Genomic DNA, 6,594 nt, shown 5'->3' on the forward strand with positions numbered 1-6,594 from the left:
AGGGGAAAAGGAAAGGAAAAAAAACCTCGTGAGTTGAGACGAAGACAGGTTAATAGAACAATAATAGAAAAGGAAAATAACAACAACAACAATAATAATAACAGTCATGACACAATGTTGCTCTTACCAGTCCATGAATTGGTACCTTCCCAAGCAGTGTTCATGGATTCCCTGCCCTGACCAACCCCCATTCATATATTGAGCATGACATCTATGGTATGGAATATTCCACTGGCCATTCCATTGTTCTGTCTGTGCTCTGTCTCAGCTTCTGTGAGAAACTGAAGAGAGTCCTTGGAAAGTATAAACATCTAAGTGCAACATGCTAAGTGCAACAACTGAAACAATATGTATTATTGACATCCATTTCACAGCAATCGCTAGAAAGAAAATTAAATCTTTCCCAGCTGAAACCAGGACACTCAGGATCTTCTTTTTTTTAAAAAAAGAAAGAGTTTCCCAACTGCCATGTATTATTTTAGTTCTGAAGTCTGTTTTAAAGTGCATAATAGTAGCTCAGCAATTTCATACCTGAGTTCTTTTAGAAATAACATCTGGCCCTCACTGTTTGATCCTATTGGAAAATTTGATTTATTCTAAGCCACTTCAGCTGATACTTCATTATGAGATGCCTCTTCAGGCTTCTGCTCTATGGAGGATGCAACAAAAAAACTCCCTTAAGTTCCTCTGTAATGAACTCACATGTGAAGGATTGACACATCTTTTCATTTTTCCACCATGTCTTTAATTTCCTGGTTATTTATTGGACCCTTGGCAGCCTTCCAGTTTGTCATGCTATGTTTACTCTAGGTCATAATAGCATTTTTTCATATTTCCAACAAATAACAGGAGCAGTCAAAGAAGCTAAGTCCATAGCAAAAATAGCTAACTGGCCTATGATAACTGTCTGAGTCAGAAACTGCATCATCTGGAGAAATATCACACATGCTGGAGAAATAACTTACTATACCCAGAGATCCCTTCAAAACACCATATCTATGATTCTGCAATTGCATAGTACAGCACACAGCGCCTCAGTGAAGTTTTTGATATAGAAGAAAGGAAAAAAATGCTCTATATTAGTGGCTTTGCTTTATGTCCATTCTGCACCCACATTTCTCTGTGAGTAGAAGTGAGATGAAGCAAGCTGCTGAACACACTGCTTTCAGCTGTTCCCAGACCATGTAAGCCCCTGGAGAAGAACTATTGCCCTCAGGGAGCACATCAGCTGACATCAGGAACTAGCACAATGACACAAGACAAGAGAATCCCACAGAGAAAAAAAAGATGATGCGAAACTGCATCAATCCCCAGGTTCCATTTGTTTCATAGACACCACCTGGCCAGAAAGTAAACGAGCATCCAGACATAGTAAGCCATGTGCTGGTGTCAAGAAAGGATGGGGAGGTAACAAGAGAGAAACCACAGTAGGTTCAGTTCCCAAAGACAGATTTGCACATAGTAGGCAGCCGCATTAGGTCAGCCTGAGCAGTGGAGCATGGCCTGAACCATGATGCCACTTTGGGCAGTTTCTCCAGCCTTCAGTCTTTCAATGATTTTATTGCTTTGGAAGAGATGAAGCCCCACTATGTGAGTTTACATCTTCCCTGATGCACTATCTACCGCCTGGATAGGAAGCAGTGATAAATGCTGTTTATGATCCAAGGGAAGCTGCACAGACACCGCGCAGCTCCCCAGCAAGACATAGCTGGCCTTTGGGATGTAGAGCCATCTGCGCCCCCTCCAAAATCCCACAGTAAAATGACTCATCAGGTTAAGGGCAGGACATAGTGTTTTCTTTGGATGAGGATCTTTGCAACCACGTCATACTCCTCCTCTCTCTGCTAAGGTTTACAGTAAGGATCAGCACAATAACTATACACAAACCTGTATTCAGTTTTTAATGTAGCATCAAAATAATTCCACTGCACCAAATTCACCTTTGGCATTAGTTGAAGAAACAGAAGATAGTTTTTCTTTGCTGAACAATTCAGTGAAAGTTTTGGATTGATTTGTAATATCAGGCTAAGTTCCTGTGTGCTACATTCATGAGGAATATAAAAGCAGTATGGCTATAGGAGAAAGACAGACATTTGTTGTGTATTAGTCCAATTAATTACTTCTAATCCAACAGCCTTTTCTGGACTACACATAAATTTACACATAAGTGCAAATTCACAGGTTAATATGCTGATATTGGTTGCAACATAACACCCTGAGCTTGAAGAAAAATGTGTTAAAGCCTGTAAAATTATGGAACACTCACAGTATTTTTTGCTTCATAACACTTTTTAGATAACATTTTATTTCACTGTTCTTTTCATCATAAATTCAGAGGAAAAAAAAGTGATGCTTCTCTTCAGACTCTCATTGGTATCTCTGCAAAAAGCCCAGCAACAGGCATCAAAGGCGTTAACAGAAACTAGGCATTTAAAAGGAAGAATCATTTCTAGAAAGGAATAGGACCGGAAAGAAAAGCATTATGCACCGAAGAGAAGATTGCTGCTGTGTTGGGGAAGAAGCAGCAGTAGGTCCACTGAGCTGACACCAGACAGGCGGTAATACAGCAGCTACAAAGCAGAGGCAGCAATGTTAAAGGGAAAGGGGTGGGGGAGTGGGAAGGGGAAACCTTAATAAAACAGCCTGTGGAGATAACCACCTACGTGACATCCAAAACATGCCCTGGATTTTACTCCAGTATAGGTAATCCTGGTTTCACTGAATTTTCCTCCATGGTAAATTTACTTATACTATTCTGTCTGTTTTCTTTTTCTCACTCACTTCTAAGTTGTATTTTATTGTTGATGTATGTTTGTTCAGGGCCTGTAAGAGATTTACTGAAGTTTTGCCTTGGTTACCTAAAATCTACTGCTACTAGTGACCTGTATTATTACTTTTAAACCAAAACACCCTGAGGATTTCTTCAAATGGTGTTTTGCTCATCCCTTACAGGCAAATTCACCAGGCCAGAGATTTGAAGGCAAAACCCAAATGCTATAACCTTCTATTCTGACTTTCTACAAAACCATTCTGCTAATCTTTTACCAAGTCCAACTGACCCCACAGCGTGGTGTAATATGTTGGGGTTTTTTTAAAGAAAAGTGGGGAAGAAGGGTATTCTTGATTCAATGACTTTAAAGGACAGAAATCTCATTATATCCTTATGATACTTCTGTCCAAAACATGTATCTGCTACATATATTTTACACAGGGGAGCTACCTGAATTAGCCGTTGCTTCACTTCCTACCTATTGCAATGCCTTTTCTGAGAGTTTAAGGACTCCATGCTATTAGAAGCCACATCCTTGCCCATTGGCTTTGTATGAGGTACTTCTTACAGGGGTAACTTTGTTCTAGTGAATTTATTCTTCCAACTTTCCCTTGAGTAGATTCAAGGCAGAGAGGCAGGCTCCCCCAGGGCAGTTCAGAGCATTTATCACTGGGAGCTGCATCTGAACTGGCCTGAGGTTCAGCCTCATTAGGAAAAAGCAGACCTTGCAAAAGCTTTCTACTTCTCTGAATACATTAAATGAAACCCTTTGCACTTCTTAGTTTTATTCCTACAAGGCGTGGTTTCCAAATTTCCATTCATTGTGTAACACTTACTGCCAACTAGCCTGCTAATACCAGTGTCTGTGTTGGTGTGGAAATGAGAACAGTATCCAAAGTTTCAGACAAATGCATGAAATTTCAGAAATGCATTCATATACTAGCCACTGTCCTTCCTGCATATTTAGAGGGGGCACATTCATCCAGGGGTTATATTCTCCAAGGGCTTTATTCACTTTTTCAGCATAATATCAGGAGCTCCTACTCATTTAATTGTTTGCTTTTATCTAAAAATGTGTCACAGTTATTTTATTTCAGAAGATTTTTTGTTCACAGATCCATGATTTTGTATCTGCCTGTATTAAGACATACAAGGTTCAAATGAGTCTCCTTTATCAAGCTCAATCATCAAAAGCCAAAATAATAATGAGTGAACAGAAGTTTGAACATGAAACTGAAGCAAACTCTTCAATTTCCTAAAAAACAACTTCAGAAAATTAAATAGTGATAAAATAAATAAATGTTTTTTTTAAAAACTCTGTTAGCTGTCACATTCAAATTTAAAACTTCTAGCTGGTGAAGGGTCTAGAACACAAGTCTTGTGAGGAGCGGCTGAGGGAACTGGGGTTGCTCAGCCTGGAGAAAAGGAGGCTTGGGCAAAACCCTATTGCTCTCTACACCTACCTGAAAGAAGGGTGTAGAGAGGTGGGGGTCTGTCTTTTCTCACGAGAAACAGGCGATAGGACAAGAGGAAACAGCCTCAAGTTGCGCCAGGGAAGATTTAGATTGGATATTAGGAAAAATTTCTTCACCAAAAGGGTTATCAAGCATTGGAACAGGCTGCCCAGGGAAGTGGTGGAGTCACCATCCCTGGAGGTATTTAAAAGACATGTAGATGTGGCACTTAGGGACATGGTTTAGTGGTGGACTTGTCAGTGTTTGGTTAACGGTTGGACTCATTGATCTTAAAGGTCTTTCCCAAACTAAATTATTCTGTGATTCTACTGCAGCAGAACCAATAGACAGAAACATAGGTGGTGCAACTGTGAATGTGTAATTCTGCTGCTACTTTTCCTGTTTGCATACAATTAACATGGAGTTTCTCTGTAACTCTTGTGCATGGTTTTCTTAGGAGAGAAGAAAAGCTTTCTTAAAATTATCCCGTATTCATATTCCAAATGACAGAGATAATGACAGCAATATAAAAATGCAACATAAATGCTTTATCAAATACTTTAAAAAATTAGTCTTGTGTTACTCTGTAAATGAACTGCATTAGGCCAGAGACCATCAGCACAGGAGGAGATTATAGATATTAGCAACAGCAAACCAATAGGAGGCCTCCTGGTCACAGTTCATCTAGTGATGATATTCATCTTCTCCATTGCCAGGAGTTAATGTCAGTGCATGAATTCTGATCCATCATACGCTGATGCTTAGATTTGGTCTAATCCTCTCTGGGAAAAAAAAAGATCTCTTAAACATTGCATAATAACTTTTGTGTTAGTCAGTGTTATGCTGCCACCATTCTCTACTTTTATCTAATTGCATTATGATACATGGAAGCAATCTTGGTTTGTAGATCTTTCAGAACAACAGGGTTTGACTGTTCCAGTCATCAGACCTCCCAATACCAGGTTGTATTTATCCCTCTGACTCAACATGCAGGGAACTGGGAAGAATGCTTTCTTTTGCTGCTGCTTACTAAGAACACTACAAGAGAAAAATAAAATAGATATTTACAGAAAGAGGCAGTGACATTAAACAGATGTGCAGAAACACCCAAGGGATGCATCATTTACATGTGAATGGTGCATGCCTTTAGCCCTCCTGTTCCCTTGTCTTTTGTCTTCTGATTCTCTGGAACATCAGACACAAGGAAATATTCCTATGAAGAAATGCAAAAAAGTAATTAAATTTGAACAGTCTGTATCATCTCTGCACTATTAACTAAAATAAGCAAACATTCAGCAATAGAGGTTGACTATGTACATTCACAGACTCATTAAGCAATGGGAGAGAATATGGATTATCCTGAACCATAAAGTGCACCTTATTCACAAATATATTTTTCTTCCAAAAGTGAAAAAGAAAACACTAGTTGTTAGAAATCTCAGGGGGAGGGAAAGCAGAAGAAAGGAGAAGAAAATTCTGTGCCTGGTAAAAATTCAGCCAAAATGTATGGAAGTAGAGGTAGTTTTGCCTTCATTCTCTTTGCCAAAATGTAATACATGGAAGCACTAATCAGGAGAAAATTTTTATAAGTCCAAGAGAAACAGCAGACAGTCAAATTAGAAACTGGATACCAGTGGAAAGTAAAGTGTTCATCTTGTTGCCTTGTTCGGAGATTTCAGTGTTTGCAATCCCTATATGATGTATTTTCCAATCAGTTATCAATCCTGTCGCAAAAGTGGTCAATTTTATCCTAGATGATGCAGATATAAGTTTGGTACAGAGCAAAAATAGAAAGGAGGTCTTTCAGTTTGTTTGTAGAAAAAGGCTTTCAAAAGAACTCAGCATGATCTCAAAAAAACCATAGTTCTGAGAAAATCAGATAGCTCCAATGTAAGTCACTGCAAAAATTACTGAATGGTCTATGGAAAATCATAGCTAATCTTTTTTCATGTTAATTTACCAAAACATTGACCCTATAGTGATACCGTTTTTGGTCAAATCAGAAAGTGAGTAATAAGTAAGCAAGGAGGACAGGGACACGCCTAAGGGGCAGTGGCTGCAGGCAAACCCACGCAGGGGCAGGAACCGTCCTGAGGCTACTGAAGTAGTATTTCGATCACTGCATCTGACACATTTTAGTTGATTTCCAGAGCTTTCTCCCAGTACCTGGATCCTGATGAAAAGGTTGTGTTAATTGGCAAGAATTAGTCAAGACTGTTTTGCCCATTACACAGCCTGCCATCAGCGCCCTATTTTTTCCTGTTAATTTGGATAGGTGAAAGGGCCTGGTGTGGATTTTTAACATAACTTCCTATTACTCAAAACGAGAGTCAGATGCCTGTAGCACAGATAAGCCTCCCCATGCTGCCT

Source organism: Larus michahellis, chromosome 3 (genome assembly GCF_964199755.1).
Source record: "Larus michahellis chromosome 3, bLarMic1.1, whole genome shotgun sequence".
Taxonomy (NCBI): domain Eukaryota; kingdom Metazoa; phylum Chordata; class Aves; order Charadriiformes; family Laridae; genus Larus; species Larus michahellis.